Here is an 18,565-nt window from a genome sequence, read left to right on the forward strand (position 1 = left end):
AAACGAACTCGCCACCTTCTACCATATGATATGGGACTGCCGGGTGATACAGGTCTTCTGGGTGGACTGTATTAACACAATCTCAGCCGCTCTGGCGACACCAATCCCTAGAGATCCCAAGATGATACTCTTGGGCATTGGGGGGGAAGTAGATCTATCTAAATATGAGAAACTGTTTCTGGCAATTGCGTTGGGGGCAAGCAAAAGACTTATCGCAGCCAATTGGGGATCCGCCGACCCACTGAGTCTAAACCGCTGGAGCAACGAACTGGACAGGTGCGCAGCCACAGAGCGCCGGATTTATAACGCACAGGGCTGCCCCCGTAAATTTGAAAAAATATGGGGAAAATGGCTAGATCTCCACTGAGACCAGCGGGTGGGGGTACACTGGTAGTACTGTTGACACTGTTTGCCGGCCTCGACCTATTGACGTCCCGCGGCCCATGACCCGGGGGGCTCATGATAGTTGTTATTATTGCCATGCTGTCTTCATCCTATGCATACCGATGATTCATGTCTCATCCATGTTTGTTCCTTTAAGTTGTGTTGTTTAAACTCAATAAACAGAGTTATAAAAAAAAAAAAAGGGTTCACTGAGCATTCCAAGTCTTTCCAACAGCAACTGCTTCAAACATCTATACGTCTCGATTTCCCTATTGCTCAATCCAAATCTGAGTACAAGATCCTCAAACGCTACCATTCGATCATCTCCCCACACATCTCCTATCCTCAGAATTCCTTTGTTAGCCCATCCTTTCCAATACAACATTTTATTCTCAATCTGCAAACCCGGATTCAACCAAATAGAAGCAGTGGTATAAAGGAATATATTCTCATCACATCCTTTAATCAATGAGACCAAAGTCGACTTTGTAACTTCTAACGCCTCAATCCTTAACCTGGGTTTTGGTAACTTTCCATATGAATATAAAGAATCAATGGGTAACGGGTCCATCTTTTCCTTTTCCATCCGAATCCAAAACGGATCCAAATAACCATCTCCCCTAAAATAATAATAAGCTTTCTTTAAAAGGAACCCCTTGTAGTCATTTTCCAATAATGGATATCCAAAACCCCCATCCCGAACACTACGTGCCAAAATAAACCTTGAAATCTTTGCTTTTTTTCCCACTCCCCACAAAAATTCCATAAAAACCATATCAATGCGTTTCAGTACTTTCTTAGTAAATTTTAGAGGAAGAGATTGTATGTAATACAAAACTTTTGGAAGCAAAACCATTTTAACCGCATTCATTTTTGCCCATATATTTATTTATTTATTTCCTTGATTTAATCAAATTAATGATTTTTACAAAACATAGTTGAAGAAGAACAGTAGAATGAAGTTCATAAAGACAAAATAGCCTTTAGAGTTTGAGTGGTCGCAATTGTCCAGGTATTTCTTTCTCCGCTCATTAAGCGATTCCACCAGAATTCTTCTTCCCTGGTGTAAGATGCCAAAAGATGTTGCTGCAGATATTTTTCGCCAATTTCTTGTGTACCTGGACAATATAGAAGCAGGTGGCGTATAGTTTCAACTTTTGTGGAGTCCTTACAGAAACGACATATATCTGAGTCACTCAGTCCTCTTCGTTTCAGAATCTCGTTGGTCTGCAGTAAGTTAAAGCGTGCTTTCAGGAACAGGTTTGTGGCTGCTTTGCTAGGAAACTTGCTCAAATAGTTGGGAACAATGTTGAGTCTACTTTGGTAGGGTGGAAGACTGATTTCGCTTTTTCTGCATAATCCAAAGTCTTTATCCAGTCATACTCAGCTATTTTCCTTTTTATTTTTAGAGGGTTCCGGATAAGCTCTTGTTCCGAGGAATGAATTTCCACTAATGTAACTTTTCGTGCTCTTTCCCAGGATTTTAGCACCGGACAGCGTGCTGCTTGGACTTCGGTGCGAATCGTGGCAAGCAGGTAAGGACAATCAGGAAGTAGCATTTTTCTGTAGAGCATCATGAATTTGGTCTCCAAAGTCCCTTGCAGTGAGAGTAGACCCAAGTCCCTTCTGATTAGAGGCGCTGATGTTGATTTTGGCAGACCCAGAACCGTGCGCCAAAAGTACCCCTCTAGCTTCAGCCACAGCTGAGGGGGCGTGTGAGGAAGAGCATCCGCTGCATAGGTGAGTGATGGAACCACATTTGTACAATAGAATTTGATCGCTGGCAGCAAGGAAAAGTGTCCATACCTCTTGTCCAGTGCACAAGCCTCTGCAGCTAATTTTTTTACTTTGTTGACCAAGCAAGTCTGAAAGGTTGCGTTTACACTGGAGCTGTCCAAAGTTACTCCAAGGTATTTAATACTTGATACTTTATCAAGCGCCACACCTTCCAGATACCAGGAGAATTTCTCTTGTGCCCGTTTGGGTTTTTCCATCGTCAAAATTTTGGTCTTCGAGACGTTGATGGTTAAGTTGTTTCCACGAACGTAAACAGCCAGATTTTCAAGCTGACGCTGAAGGCCAATTGAGGTCATATCCATTAGGATTAAGTCATCTGCATAAAGTAACCTTGTGGTTTTGCAGTTTCCCAAAGACGGCGGAAAGGAGCGAATAGATTGTTTGGAGTCCTTGAAGTCACTGAGGTAGGTGATAAAAAGTGCAGGAGCTAGCGGACATCCCTGCTTTACTCCTCTGCCGACTGAAATTTCTGACGATAGCAAGCCTGCTTGGTTTAACCTCACGCGGAGCTTAGTGTCCGTATGTAGTGCCTGGGTTGGTTGAAGTAGTTCTGCTGGACAGTTCCACAGGGACAGTTTCCTCCACAAATTAGCTCTATTAACTTGGTCAAAGGCTTGCGCCAAGTCAATGAAGGCCAGGAACACTCTCGGGCCTCCTGCTAGCACCTTGCTTTTTAACACACTGAGAAACATGATGTTTATGGACGTACCGTTGTTCTTGGTGAAACCCGTTTGAAACGGGTCAGCACGATCTGTATCTTTGAACCATCGGTGGAATTGCTGGAGTAATAGGGAACCAAACACCTTTCCAACCGTGTCCAGAAGGGCTATAGGACGATAGTTCATGGGATCTTCTTTACGTCCTTTTTTTAAAATAGGCACCACTATTGATGTTGTTGTCCATGAAAGCGGAATTTGTCTGGCCTGTTTGCATCGTTTGAAGATCTCACTAATCAGTGTTTTAGATCAAGATTTGTGATGCCATCTGGTGCAGGGGCTCTCGATGGTTTAAGCCTGAGAAGCATTTTAGTGATCTCTGTTTCGTTGCTCAGATCAGCCCACGGTTCCAATTTTGTACTTGGCAGCGATGTCCCAGAGTGTGTAGGCGTCTGAAAAAGATTGGAATAAAATTTTATCCAGTCAGCTTCACAAATCGGGTTTGTTAGCGATTCGCCGGGAGGATTGAGCTTAGATCTGATCAATGACCAGAACTCTCTGGGGTGATGACCACAAACCAGTTTCAACATTGCTTCCGCGTCTTGTTGGTAAAGGTTGCTCCGATGTTGTCTAATCCATGTTTTATAGGTTTTCTGCACCTGTGTGAAGGTCGCCTGGTTTTCTAATGTCGGAAATGCTCTCAGCTTTCTCTTTGCTTGTCTCAATTGACGCCTTTTTAGGACCAGTTCTTCATTGTACTCGTGTGAGGCGGTTTTGTTGTGCTTTGATCTGAAAGGTAACAGAAGCGGTTGATAATCTGGTAATTGCAGGACCTTCTGTTGGTTTTGTTCTTTACCTGTACTTGCGTACTGAGACTTTATCGTAGAAATGGCAGCTGCTGACAGTTTTAAACGGGTTTGTTGATTGTTCGCCTCAACAGGAGCAGGCATAATTAGGTTATGCGTTGAACTCGTCTTCCATTTCAACACCAGCAAGTTATGATCACTCGCCACTGACTTTAATACTTCAAACGATGTAGTGAAGGTGGCCAGATGCCTACTGATGAAAATGTGGTCAATATCCGCGTGCGAGTTGCCTCTTTCCCAGGTAGGTGGCCGCCCTTGTCTAGAGAAAAGGTCCTCTGCGCACAGCAGATCACAAGTTGACATTAGAGCTAACCACTTTTCTCCACGTTTGTTTCTAAGAGCTGAGCCAAGAGGCTGGGGGTGCCCTGCTGCTTCAAGCGGCGTCCAGGTAGCATTTAAGTCTCCACAAATGACCAGTAATGCCTCTGGATTATTCACCAGGGCTTCATTGATGGTTTCTCTGGTCAAGGCAATGAAGGAAAAGTCACTCAAAGCTGCCGGATTCCAATAGACGTTAATGATAATTAAGGGCTGTTTCTTGAATTTGCCCTTTCACTCCTTGCAAGTCATCCAGCTGACTTCCGTGGCCAACAGGTAAGTAGAAGAACTTAAAGTTTTCTTTAGTTGTAGTCCTGAGCCACACCGAATGGCCGTGTGTAGTAAATTTGTGGATGAAGGAAGACAGGAGCCAGGCAGGGGTTTCACCAAGGCTTTATTTTCTACTGACTCAGGATCAGATATAGTGCAGATGGTGTCCAGGATTTGATGGGCCAACGTGGCCAACAGGGGTTTGGCTGCTGTGCCTAAAGAATGCAGCTACAATCCTTAAATTCGTCCCGTGCTCGGAGGAGCCGGGAAGACGCCGCTGTATGCGTCCTCAGCTCGTCCCGTAATGCGCGCGTAGCTGATGGCGCGAGCGAGATCTCGCGAGAGCGGGGCTCTCGCGACATCTCTACACACCTCCCTTTTTACAAAGGCGGAATGCGTTCACTGTAACACATAGTCATTGTACCTCACCGGTCTTCTGTGCTCCCTTCGGGGCCTCTCACTGGTTGCAGGGCATGGTCTCTGCTGCTCCGGTTCTGGACTTTCACAGGATTCTTCCCGTTCTGTTTCGGTTGCATCTTTTACTCCATCGTTTCCTTCTGTTTCTCGTTCCTCGTTTCTCCAGTCATCTCTTTCGGTTTCTACGTGGGGTGTCTCTTGGATCCTCTCTTCTTCTTGCCTTCGCTGGTATAATGCTACCCTTTCAAAGTTCCACGTGCGCCCATCTTCTGTGCGGACGTGATTGGTTCCTTTGTGAGTGACCTTTATGGGCCGACTATACCGGGATCCTGTGGCTTGGTCCTTTCTTGGCAGTTTAATTTTGACCCAGTCACCTTCTTCTATGTTGGGCGCTTGCTTCGTCCTTCTTCTTTCATCACTCCACGATTTCATGCGTGACTTGTTTCTCTCCATGTGCCATACCACTTCTGTCATGTCAACTGCTTCATCTTCCCTTACTTTCGCCAGCCATGGTGGAATGAGGGTGGATGCCGCACTCCTCCCCCTCAACATTTTGAACGGGGATATTTGAGTAATTCCGTTAGGCGTGAGCCTGTGGGCCGCTATGGCTTCTTTGGTAGTTTTGAGGGGGTCCATTCCCGACGCTGTTGCCAGTTGGATGGCCCCTTTTATGAACCTGTTCGCTCTCTCCACAAGTCCATTCGCCTGGGGGTGATATAAGGCCGCTTTCTTTTGTTTGATGTGGTTCTTTCTTAAAAATTCTTCCATGTCTTTGGACACTAGTTGCACTCCATTGTCTGTGACGACCTCTTTGGGGAGACCTTCCCTTTGAAATATTTCAGTGAGTACCTCTATGACCGTCTCTGTGGTTATGTTCGGGACAAACTCGGCTTCGACCCACTTGGATAAATAGTCGACCAGCACTATGCCGTATTTGTGTTCCGTTCCCATCGCCTCCAGGGGCCCTATGAAGTCTATGCCCACTTTGGACCATGCGGCTTCTGGTATCTCCGTGGGAATGAGAGGTGCTTGTCGAACCTTCAGTCTTTTGTCACTGTTTAGGCATTCATGGCAGCGCTCTATCATGGTGCGTATTTCTTGGTCCATAGACGGCCACCAGTAAGCTTCTCTCACCCTGCGGCGAGTCATCGTGTTCCCTAGGTGTCCCGCGTGGGCCCTGCAGAGTATGGTGCGCCTCATTCCTGTGGGGGGGATGATTTGATCCATTTTCATGATTATCCCCTCTGTTTCCGACAACTCATCTTGCACCTTCCAATATGGTCTCATGCCTTCCGGCAGAATGTTCTCATTTGGCCAGCCTTCTTTGATCCATTTGCGAATCTTGGCCATGATTGGGTCCTTCCCGTCTTCTTCTTCCCAGTGTCTCTCGCTGAGTTCCAGGTAGTCTGGGTCCCTTATGTCTGAGATGGATGCGACAATGCATTCTCCGTGTAGGAATGTGGTAGCTCTTTCTTTGTTCTCTGGCAGTCTCGACATGCAGTCGGCTTGCGAGTTTTTCCATCCTGAGATGTGATGGATTTCGAATGTGCATTCCTGTAGTTTCGCTGCAATGCGAGCTAGTCTGGGCGTGGATGTTTTGGTGCCTCCTGGGCTGAGCATGTGAATGAGCGGCTTGTGATCTGTCACCAGCTTGAACTTTGTGCCCCACACATAGGTTCTGAAATGTTCGACTGCCCATGCGCATGCTAGCATTTCTTTTTCAATCGTAGAGTAGTTCTGTTCCGCCTCTGATAGTGCCTTCGACGCAAAGGCCACCACATGTTCGGTGTCACCTCTCCTCTGCGTTAGCACTGCTCCTAGTCCGTACACACTGGCGTCAGTGGTAATGACCGTATCCCACTCTGGGTTAAAGGGTTGTAGACATGGAGCTTTCATGATGTGTTGCTTTATGGTGTCCATCGCCCTCTTCTGAGGTTCTCTCCACGAAAATTCTGTCCCTTTTTTAAGTAGGTCGCGTAGGGGTGACGTGGTTTCTGAAAACTTCGGTATGAATTTCGCGTAGTACTCAGCCAATCCTAGAAAAGACCTCACCTCTTCTTTGATGGTAGGTTCAGGAGCTTTGGTGATGGCTTGCATAAGATTTTCCTTCGGGCTGATCCCCTTTTCCGAAATTTTGTATCCCAGATATTCAACCTCTTTTACTCCAAATGAGCATTTCTCGTGACGTAAACGCACTCCTGCATTTTGTAGTTTGTTGAGAACCAGTTTGAGGGTGGTATCGTGCGTCTGCTTGTCTCTTGCATAAACCAATATGTCATCTTGAAAATATACTACATTTTTGACTTTCCTTAGTAAGACGTCCATCATGCGCTGAAATGCCGACGCGGCTGACGACAACCCGAAAGGCATTTTAGTGAATTGAAATGTGCCAAATGGCGTGATAAATGCTGTAAGGGGTTTCGATTCTTCGTGGAGCTGTATCTGATGATATGCATTTCTCATGTCAAGTTTTGAGAATATTTTGGCCTCTTTCATTAATAATATGAGTTTGTTTATGCTTGGGAGCAGGTAGTTGTCCGTGATAACTTCTAAGTTTAGGCTGCGCAGGTCTATGCACACCCTTAATTCCTGTGACTGGGGTTTCTTTATCAGGACGACTGGGCTCAGCCATTCGGACGCTTCAATTTCTTCTATCACTCCTTCCCTCTTCATTTTGTCTAGCTGTTGTCTAAGGGTGTCCCTTGCTGTGGCCGGTACTGGTCTCACCCGGTGCTTGACAGGGACGGCATTTCTTTTGAGCACGATCTTGTGAATGAAACTTTTAATGTGCCCCGGCTCCTCCGAGAAAAGTGTTGGGTAATCGCTCTTGACAACAGATTCGTTCTTCGTATGGACTGATAGGACTTGATCTTCTGTGCTGGGATCCAGTCTGATTTTTAACTTGTCTTGATCATCCCAGCCCAACACTGCAGGCCCTTCATGGCTGAAGTATACTCTGGTGATGGTTTCTCTTCCTTTGAATTCGACTTTGCCATTGATATACCCTAACAGTTCGACTGAGGCCCCCCCGAACACTGTGGGCTTGTGTCGTGTGGTGAGCACTTCCACTTTCTCTTTACCCACCATGTCTTTATATGTCTGGAGGGGTAGGATGGTGAGGTCCGAACCGGAATCTGCCATGACCCGTGTCTCTCTTCCGTCGATTTTGATCACGCAGTGAGGCTTCTCTCTCCTGGCTCGGGTGCTGTTCACCATTATGACTGTGGGTCTCCCCTCCTCATCTGACGAGGATTCCCTTTCCTTTGTGTGTTCAGCGGTAAGGCTTGTGACTTTCTTGTTCCTCCATCGACACACTATCGAGAAGTGTCCTATGCGTTTGCAGACTGAGCACTCCTTGTCTCTGGCTGGGCACTCTCTGTCAAATGCCAGGTGTTTGGTGCTGGTGCACCTATGACACTTGAGGGGTTCCCTCTTGCTGTTTCTTGACTCTCTCGTGTCTGGTGCAAACTTTTCCTTTCTTGGACGGAATCCAACCGCTTGTATTTCAGTGGGGACTTGGGCCCCTGTAAACTCTTTCCTTCTCCCTGCAGTTTCCTCCACCGCTCTGGCAATTTCTACGGCTTTTTCTAACTGTAGCTCTTTTTCAAGGATGAACTTATCCTGGACCTTCCGACTGTTGGTATGGACGACTAGCATGTCGCATATGCGGTTTTCCGCGTTGGTGCCGAAGTTACACAGGGCTGCTAGTTCCCTTAATTTCGTAACGTAGTCATCGACGGGTTCGGACTGCTCTTGTTTTCGAGTGTAAAACCTTATTCTATGGAGTACAGTGTTCTCTTTGCTGGCGAACCTCTTAATGATTCTTCTAACCGCCTCCTTGAACACATCATCATCGTCATCATCTACTGGTATCGGGGTAAGGCCCTCGAATATTCTTTGCCCTTCCACCCCTAAGGCGTTAAGTAACATGGCCCTGCGTCTCACCGCTGAAAATCCTGATCCACCCATTGCCTCTACGTACGTCGTGAACAGGGGCTGCCATTGTGGCCAAGGAATGGCAGGCCTACCTGGCGTCTGTAGAAAGGGTGGTGGCAGTGTGGCTCCCTGCATGTTTCTGCGCGGTTTCTTGTGGTGATCCTCGTCGCCAATTTATGTAGTAAATTTGTGGATGAAGGAAGACAGGAGCCAGGCAGGGGTTTCACCAAGGCTTTATTTTCTACTGACTCAGGATCAGATATAGTGCAGATGGTGTCCAGGATTTGATGGGCCAACGTGGCCAACAGGGGTTTGGCTGCTGTGCCTAAAGAATGCAGCTACAATCCTTAAATTTGTCCCGTGCTCGGAGGAGCCGGGAAGACGCCGCTGTATGCGTCCTCAGCTCGTCCCGTAATGCGCGCGTAGCGCGCGGGGGCGGAGCTGATGGCGCGAGCGAGATCTCGCGAGAGCGGGGCTCTCGGGACATCTCTACACAGTGATAAGGCCCGATGAAGGGCGTCCGAAGGTCCCTTTTATCGCTGGAGCACAAACCAAGTCGTAGCCGTCAATGTATGGACGTTCCATCGTCCAAGTCTCTTGTAGACATATTATGTCCAAGGACCCCAAGTTTACATCTCCCTTTTCCATCAGATGCTGGAAACCACATGTGTTCCATGACCCCAGGGACAAAAATTCTTTTCCCGGTGTTTGTTTTATGGAGAGGGGTGCAGAGGAATGACTGGCGAGTTGCTATTTGGTTGAGTTATTGTCCGTTGAATTTTAGCCATAGGGCCACAAGGGCGTCTTCCTATTTTCAGCGGGTCCTGGAAAACAGCTTCCTCTCTAATTGCTTCCTCCAAAGGTTATTGACTCGTAGTTTTGCGGCGATTGGTCTGCGGCACATCTGCAATTTGATCCTCAGAGGTTAGTTCGATAAAGCGAACCTGTCGCTCAGAACCTCTCTCCTCCAAAACTCTTTTTGTCAATTTCAGTTTGGTGCTCGAATTTTCAGAGTGTGGAGGTTTAATTTGTCCCCGCTGTTCGACTGATTCACCACGTACAGCAGAGGATGCCCCTTCTTCGAGTTCAAACAGATCGAATCCCAGCTTTAGAAGGTGTTCAGCTGCCTCAGCTATTCTAATTTTCGCCCAGTTAGTATGAACGTGGAGGTAGGCACTCGCCGTTTTACCTTGATGGAATGGTTCCACTCTAGCTAAGTCCTTTGTTTCGACATTTCGAAGCGACGGCACACATTTGAGAAGTTGTAACAGGAATCCTCTATTCAGTATCACATATTTGTTGTTATCCGGTAATTGTTCAATCAAAAAATTGCGTTTAGTTTTGGGGGCCTGCGCTCCAGACCTTGCCACTTTCCTTGGACTGAATCTCGGATTGTGCTGGCTCTGCGTATCTTTTAGAATTGCTTCTGCATGCTTTCTTGATTCTGGGACATCTTTGGTCCGTGTCGCGTGCACCCATCTGCTCTTTTGGGGAGAGCTCTTTCTAGGGGCAGAGTCATCGTTTTTTTTTGGGACCTATATCTCTGAGAGACGTTGGAAGGAGTAGCCTCATATAGGTCATTGTCTTGGGACTGTGCATGGTGACTTTCTTGTGGCACACACTTCAGTGTGCACGGCCCCCAACTAGATTTATTTTGCAGCTTCTTACAGCGACTCTCCAAAGTTTGAAAGGGCGAGTTGTCTTCCATCGTACAGTTCATGTTTCAGGTCTCCTCTTGATCGTCTGACAGCGTGTAAACACTGAGATTTAAGATGTCCTTGTCTATTTCTTGATTGTCCTCCTTTGAGACTGTTAGACTGCCAGATGTGATGTCGTCTTTGTCCTTTATTAGAGAGTTCACTTTATCTTGTCTTTGAATTTTTCTGCCCCCAGATTTGTCGGTCAATATGTGTAATTCCACCTTCTCGTTTGCAGGCCCCTGTTTGCTGCTGTTAGTTTTTGCAGTGAAGAGCTTGCTTATTGTTTGCTTTTGCTTTATGAGAGGGCCTTTAGTAGCAGGGGCACTGTCTTTTCTGTTAGAGCAATGTGCAAGCTCACTGTCTGGTAAGATTGAGATCTGGTCGTTGTTGTTATAGAGTGCGTCACGAGGACGTTGCGTACCTGTTCGTCTGGTTGAAGACCTTGATGATGATGCCAGGCTGTCAGGAGTCCTGCGTGGATGTGGTTGATGACGCGAGAAGCCAGCCCAGCTCCCGCCCGAATGGAACCGGGTTGGAGATGAACCAGCTCCCAACGCCACGAGTCTGCTCACCCCTGATTAACGTGGCGTCAGGACAGTGCAAGCACTGACAGGGGGAGCCTTTCCTGATGACGATACTGAGTCCCAAGGAAGACTGGATCCGGAAGATGGAAGTCCCAAGGAAGACTGGATCCGGAAGATGGAAGTCCCAAGGAAGACTGGATCCGGAAGATGGAAGTCCCAAGGGAGAGGACACAGTGAAGATTGGTAGGAGGCAGGATCCGGGAAGGAAGGTAGAAGAATGGCTCACAAGGTAGAGGGAGGCTGAAAGTGCAGGCAGACAAGGTACAAGGGCAAGGACCAACTAATAACCACAGGGGAACCACCCAACTCAGAAGAGGGGAAAGGGAACCACCCTACCACAGGACAAGGGAAGGAAGGACAAGGCAAGGCAAACTGCAGAATGTACCCGAGGGTACCAGGAACAAGGAGGACAGGAGTCAGGTTACAGGTAAGGACCCGAGGGTACCAGGAACGAGGAGGACAGGAGTCAGGTAACAGGTAAGGTAGGCACAAGGAACCGGCGAGGAAACACGATCCTAATCAAACCGCGTTGAGACGCAGTTTGAATGAACGACCGGGCTCCTTAAATAGGACTGCCAACCCCTAGGAGGCTTGGAACGCAAGCCGAGCCGACTCCCAAGCGTTGGTTGGCTCGGAGAGAGGCGTGGACCGCAAGGTCCTCCAAAGCGAGTACTCCGTGCAGCGCGCATGCGCGAAGAGCGCGGAATGGCCGCCCGCGCATGCGCTGACCAACCTGCCCAGGAAACCCGGAAGCGCGCGATGACCAGAACAACCCAGGAACCCCTAAGCGAAAGCGCGGGTACAGCCTCCAGGACGGGGCGCGCCGCTTCAAGTAAGTGGACCCCAATGCGGGCGGCGTGACAGTTGTAGATTGATCCATTAACCTTAACTGCTGAGTCCTTCACATTTTTTGTCGTGAGGACCCTAAGAGGGGGCGCTTGACCTCCCTCAAGGGAGGGCCCCTCAAGATCAATGATCGGCCCATCTTCGAAGGTCTGGGTGCTGGAGTCTGAAAGGGGGACTCGCATAGCGGGTGTACTGTCCTTCGTCTTTCCAGCACAGTCGTCCTTGTGCCTTGTTTCCATTTTGCTGTTCAAGGCATTGATGTAACCTTCCAGAAAAATCAGACGGCTGTTCATCATGGCTGTAATAGACGTATGGTCTTTCAGCGAGTCATTTATTGATTCGTACAGTTTGCAGAAGGGCGCCATCGCCAACGTTACTGTAGACATTATTAATCTTAAGTCTGTCTTTTTAGGCGAGGAGTCCTTGGATGTATTCCCTGTGAGTTCACTGGAACGTCGATTTCTCGTTGGACTGGGAACTGTTTGGGAACTAGAATTGTGGGTCCCCACTCTGGAAATCACTGGAGTCCTTGGAGCATCAAGAGTGGACCTCTCCCCTTGTCTAAGGGGTTACAGGGGTCCCAGGCTTGAGCTGTCAAGGTGGTCTGCCCCGACTCCAGGTTTGGCCGGGTAACTCCTGATGATGATCCTAGGTCCGGAGTCTTAGGCACAGGGCCGTAGGCTTCCAGGTCTTTTGGGTGAATCTCAGATGTAGACAGTGACTGCTCAAGCTGGTGATCCTCCATGTCGCTTTCTACCACGATGGGATTTGTCGGAGGACAATACCGCTCCTTGTTTTGCAAGGAGTCCTTGGGTGTGTGACATATAAACCCTGTTTTCAGGGACGAAGTCACGGGTTCCTCGGAATCACAGTTCATGGCTTAGAGAGGCCTTTTAGCAGAAGCCAATGACTTTGGTCGTGGCCAATTTGTCGCTACTTCCGAGTGGTTTGGTGAAGTTAAAGGCTGACTTGGAGGGGGAGGGAAAGCAGTACTTGGGGATCCAAAATGCCACCTAATGTTGGCATCGGGGGCTGTGCTAGAAAAAGAAAAACACACCGGTTTAAGCAAGAATACTGGCCTCGCGTCGTTAGATTGCTCTGATGTTGTGGCCAGGGTTTGGTCCGTGACGACCCTCAGGATCTCAGCATCCGAGATTTCTTCAGAAGTCAGGGGTTTCTTTTTTAAAAAGTTGGCAAATAATCTGTTGTTAGTAGGCAATATAGGCGGGTCGTCCTTCAGTTGATTTGGAGGCCTGTCAGAGGCGTTTGTAAGTTTTTGACGCTTTGGTATCTGGGCTTTCAACCCCAGCTTTGGCCGCTGATGAGCGGATCGTTTCCTACGCGACGGGCCTCCCTTTTTCTTATGATGGACAGCATTTGCAGAAATATGAAAAGGTTTGGTGTAAATATCCTTGGTCGTCTCTTTATCAAGCTGAGAGAGAAGCGTCATGGTAGTTTTGGCGCTACGTAACCAAGGACCAAGAATCTCAGATTTTTTGGCAGAAACCAAGGTGTGCGAGGCGCTGTTTTTCCTACTGGCAGGTCGTGCTGCCCTAGCTGCCATAGACTGCAGAGACTGCCACTCTGCAGCCACTCCGCGGCCGCTCCGCGGGAAAGAGGGGTTTTAGTATTAGAGTTCCGCCCTCACACAGTAGACACTGGAGAAAGACTTCCAAGCACTGGAAGCACAGGAAGCACGCCTTGAACCTGCAGAGACTGCCCATATATTCAAAGTCAGCCTATCCCATCTACGTATATCCTTCAATAGAGTTTCTTTCAATTTTTCCACATTAAAATCCACTGTCCTTCTTACATCTCGCACCAAATAAATACCCAAATACTTTACCGAAACTTCCACCCATTGACAATCCGAATCCAACAACCTTCTACTCGAAACGCTACCTTAATATATAAAACGGCAGCACAACTCACCTGGGCAAACCCCTGGAAAAGCTGGCCATCTCTCAACTTAATATTCACACTGATTCGGTCGGTTGTCTCCATGACCATCAGTCTGGCTTCAGAGCAGCAAGAAGCACAGAAAGTCAGTGAAGACCTGCTCTCCAACCTTGATTCTAATATTCCATCTGTCCTCATCCTACTCGATCTTTCTTCTGCCTTTGACACAGTCAACCATGTCATCCTGCTCAATCGCCTCTGTGATAACCTTGGTATCACTGATCAGGCCCTGGCTGACCCCCTTCCTCTCCAACCAACCCTTCCTTTCCTCTATCTCACTTTCTACCTGTGATGTTCCCCAGGGGTCTACCCTCTCCTTGGCTTTTCAACCAATACCTGGAACCACTCTCCTACTGCATTGCCGCTCTCTGCTCAAACTTTCAGTGCCATTGCGGATGACACCCAACTTGTTTTCAGGCTCCCCTCTGCCACCTCTTCTCCCTCTTTCATCTCCGACCGTCTGTCTGCAATCCAGGTGTGGTGTGCCGCCAACAACCTCTGCCTTAATGCCGGTAAGACAGAGATCCTCCTCATCGGCACACCTGTACGTTCCTTTCCTGTCACTCTCTGGCTGGCCTCCCTTGGCCCTCTCCCGGCTCCCAATTGGTAAGCTAAGAGCCTCTGGGTCATCTTTGACTCCACACTTTCCTTTTCTCCACACATTTCTGATGTCTCAAAAAAAAAGTCTAATTACCAACTGCACCTCCTCAGAGGTATTCTTCCTTGCCTCTCCTTCCCCCAGAAGCTCACTGTCTCCAGAGCTCTGGTTCTCTTTAGGCTGGACTATTGCAACAGCCTCTTTCTAAATCTGCCTGCCACCACTCTCCGCCCTCTGCAGTTTATCCAGAACAGGACTGCAAGACTTGTCCTTGGCCTCAAGAACTAGGATCATATCTCTCCAGGCCTGAAATCTCTTCATTGGCTCCCAGTGGCTGCAAGGATTAAATTCAAGACCCTTTGCATTGTCCACAAGGCTTTCTGGGGCCTGGGTCCACAATACCTTGAACTCTCCCTCTGTATCCATAAATACCTTCCTACTTGAGCTCTTCGCTCCCTCACCTCCAACTCCCTCAGGGTCAGTCGCTTCTCCAAGCAATGAGTTGGGGGTAGATCCCTTTCCTCGGCTGGGGCCTCCATCTGGAACAGCCTTCCTGCCTCTCTGAAACTTGAGGAAAACCATCTTTGGTTCCGGAAGCACCTCAAGACCTTCCTCTTTGCTTCTGCCTTCGCTCTTCCTCTCCCCTGCTAAACTGTCTGCTTTGGCACCGGGAACCAGGTTATCCTCAGATATCGGGCCCAGATCCCTGCCCTCCCAGCCACATACCCGCACTGACTCGTGGCAATCATTGCACTTGGGTCTGTATCTGCTACCCTACAGTCCCCTTCCAGCACTTATCATACACCTGGTGTCTACACCTTATTTTCGCACTTACCACTTGCTGGCCACACTGCCTGTTGTTGTTCTATCATGTGTTCAGCACTTTCCACTCCTCCCTTGCCCCTGCACTTCCCCCTTCCCTCTCCCCTGCACTTGCACGTTCTCATTGTCACTGGGCCTAGAAAGATTGTTGTTTTGTCCTTCCTTGTTTCCCCTCCCTTGTCTCATTGCGCCCTGAAACACTTGTGTATGGGCGTAATACAAATAAAATATCATATCATATCAATATCAGCCTCAGAAGGAAGGTGAGTAACAGCAATAGTCGATTGAATAGAAATTATTTCATCCATAAAACATGTGGACAAGGAATTACAGAGGGCCTGAGAGGAGGGAACAGGAACAGATAAGTTAGTAGAGAGATTACAAACCACTTTGAACAACTCCCTGGGGTGATTCACAGAAGTTTCAATAAGAGATGCAACATAGACACGTTTGGCACATGAAATGGCAAGGTGATACTGGGAGGTGAGCAGAGACAAGGCAAGCTTGTCCCTGGGGGTATAAGAGCGCCTTTACTTTGATCCATCGGCCTGCGTTGTAGGCAAAGGGCACGCAGCTCGTCCATGAACCACTGCTGAGAGGGGCGTGAAGATAGCCTAGATGGATTGAGTGGAGCAAGGCTGTCTGCAACTATGGTCAGAGTACTAGTTAGAGAATTCATGTCCACAGGGGACAGCCCTGAAAGTTGGGCACATATAAAAGAGGTAATATCAGATTTAGATACTGAGTGCCATCCACACCGCTGGACTAATTCGGCTGGTGGAGCAGATGGCGGGCCCTTAATGGCCCAGGTGAAGGGAACAAAGAAATGATCAGACCACAGGATTTGAAAGGCCACAAAAAGAGTGATCTCAGCATCTGCTGAGAAAATCAGGTCCAAGGTGTTACCCAAGGAATGGGTCTGTTCATGAACCTGCTCGGGGAGGGAGAGTTCTTTCAAAGAGGACAGAAAGCTTTGAACCTTAAAGTTCTCCACCTCATTGACCTTAACATTAAAGTCACCCACAATTGTAATTGGTTATTTATAACATGCAATACCCAGAGGTTCGTAAGTGCGGACCCGGGGATCGAACCTGTGTTGCTCCGCGTCGTCTTGCTACCAAGACGAGCACGTTGCCCCAGAGCTATCCTCCTGACACAATGGCCTATCTTCCTGACAAAGACAGTTGTTGTTTACTTGAAGGAGACAAATGTAAAACCTGTTCTTACTTCAGGTGGAGTTGGAACCTATCACTTCTTTTGGTACATTGTTCATACAACTGAACTTTTTATTATCAAGTTTTAAATCCGCAAGAACTGTTGGGAAATTTGTGGCTAAACAAAATTTTCCTGATTTCTTATGAACTGTGGAGCAAAACCTTGCTTGCTGAAACCTGGTTTAGGGGAATTAACCCATGTTATGAGAAGAGGCAGTGGCCATATTGTGAATGTGGTTTTATGTTATATATAATTGTTGGATTGAACTGCCATACATTTCCTTATTGATTTATTGAATGTACAAGTGTGAGGAACAGATATCCTTTTGTTAGAGTGTTTTCTTTAGTTTATTTTAGATGGGAAAATCCTTGTCAGGGTAGGGATATTGAGGTGTTTATCCAACCATTGTACCTGGGCAAGAGGGAAGGCCGCCCCTGCGCCATCAGGCGTGGCCATCCCTCATCCACGTGCGTGGACGGCCGGAACCTCGATGCCCGCCCATTGAGTAAGCCCGGTTGCGCCATGGCTCAGGGCTCGCCTGGCGTGCTGGGCCCCTGTCCGCCTGGGGAGGCTTCCCTCAAGAACGGCCAGGCTTCCCTCGGTGTCATGACCACTAGACAAGGGTCCAGTCCTTCCTTATGCCCAGGGTCCAAATGGACCCAGTCCTGGCGACTCTGGCGCCAGGCTCATGTAAAAGTGTGCCTTGCACACTCTGTACCAACAGCACATGCAGCGGGGCCAGGCGTGGCCATAGAACAGCATTGGAAGGCACGTGCCAGAGTCCCTGGGAGGTCCAAGGTGGAGCCAGTAGGCAGGGCTAAAGGGAGGGGTCAGAGCCAGCCTATATACGGCCAACGCATCCACGTGCCTCCGCTTCGCGTTATTCTGCTTTCTGCAGCGTAACGCTCACAGCTGTGCTTACCTGTGCATCACTGGATTCCAGCAGCTCCATCTCTGAAGACATCTCTGAAGACCTCTTACCTGAATCCAGCTGCTCCTTACCTGCTGCCAGCCGCTACATTGCTGTGCGCGCCTCTTACCTGAATCCAGCTACTCCATCACTGAGGGCGCTCCTTACCTGCTTCCAGCCGCTACATCGCTTTGCGTGCCTCTTACCTGAATTCAGCTACTCCATCGCTGAGGGCGCTCCTTACCTGCTTCCAGCCGCTACATCGCTGTGCGCGCCTCTTACCTGAATCCAGCTACTCCATCGCTGAGGTTGCTCCTTACCTGCTTCCAGCCGCTACATCGCTGTGCGCGCCTCTTACCTGCATCCCATCACTGCCAGAGTCGGAGTCTTCATCTCACCTGATCCGGGCGTCCAGTTACACGGAGCTCCACTTCTCTCCATTTTCTTTGCGGTATCTTCATCCTGCAACCGCGGAGCTGCATCGAGCATCCGGACTTCATTCTTTGCCGTCGGCCTACACCTGCAAGGGAATAAAGAACACAACAGGTTAGAATTCATATAAATAACGAACGCTTGGTCGCGCCATACCAGAGACTAGAGTTTCATTATAAAGACCAATTTACCAGCTAATTTTGAAGCTCCATCAGTCTCAAGGGACTCTCCGGATTCGCTCCTCGACTCCGATTTACTTCTTATACCTATTGGGATGAGATGAGGCATTGCAAGAATTATTATTGGACAAGATAAAGACATTATAATAAACAAACTATAATCATAACCAAAAGACTTACCTTGTAAGTGGATTGGTAGCAGCCGGTCTGGATCAACACTTCCACGGACCAGTGAAGCAACTCGGTCTGTTCTAGGCGCCCCTGCTATGATAAGCAGGACGGAATGCTCAACATTACAAAACAACAGGTGAGCTTGCATGGGAAAACGCTTGCACATTGTATTTTGGCACGAGAGGGTTGAGGGAAGTCACGACACCTCCACGCTATTCTCATTGCCTCTCATCTTCTCTCAGGGGCAATAGCAGTATCCAGAGCAGCAGGCTCTGCAGCAACCGGGAGAGGGAGGCGATCCAGAGGAGCCAAGTCGAGGGAGGGCTCCAACCGCGCCCCAACGCCCCTGCGGAGGCCAGGTGAGCGTAACAGAACACAAAGCCTCTCCGAATCTCTGCCTGGGTGTTATGGAAACTTCTGAAACTGACCAGTTAGCCCAACTACTGGGGGAGATGCGGGCTGAGGTGCATGCCTCAAGACAAGAGACTAATTCCCTGAGGAGAGA

Source organism: Ambystoma mexicanum, chromosome 5p (assembly GCF_040938575.1).
Source record: "Ambystoma mexicanum isolate Mex_15411 chromosome 5p, UKY_AmexF1_1, whole genome shotgun sequence".
In the NCBI taxonomy this organism is placed as follows: Eukaryota; Metazoa; Chordata; class Amphibia; order Caudata; family Ambystomatidae; genus Ambystoma; species Ambystoma mexicanum.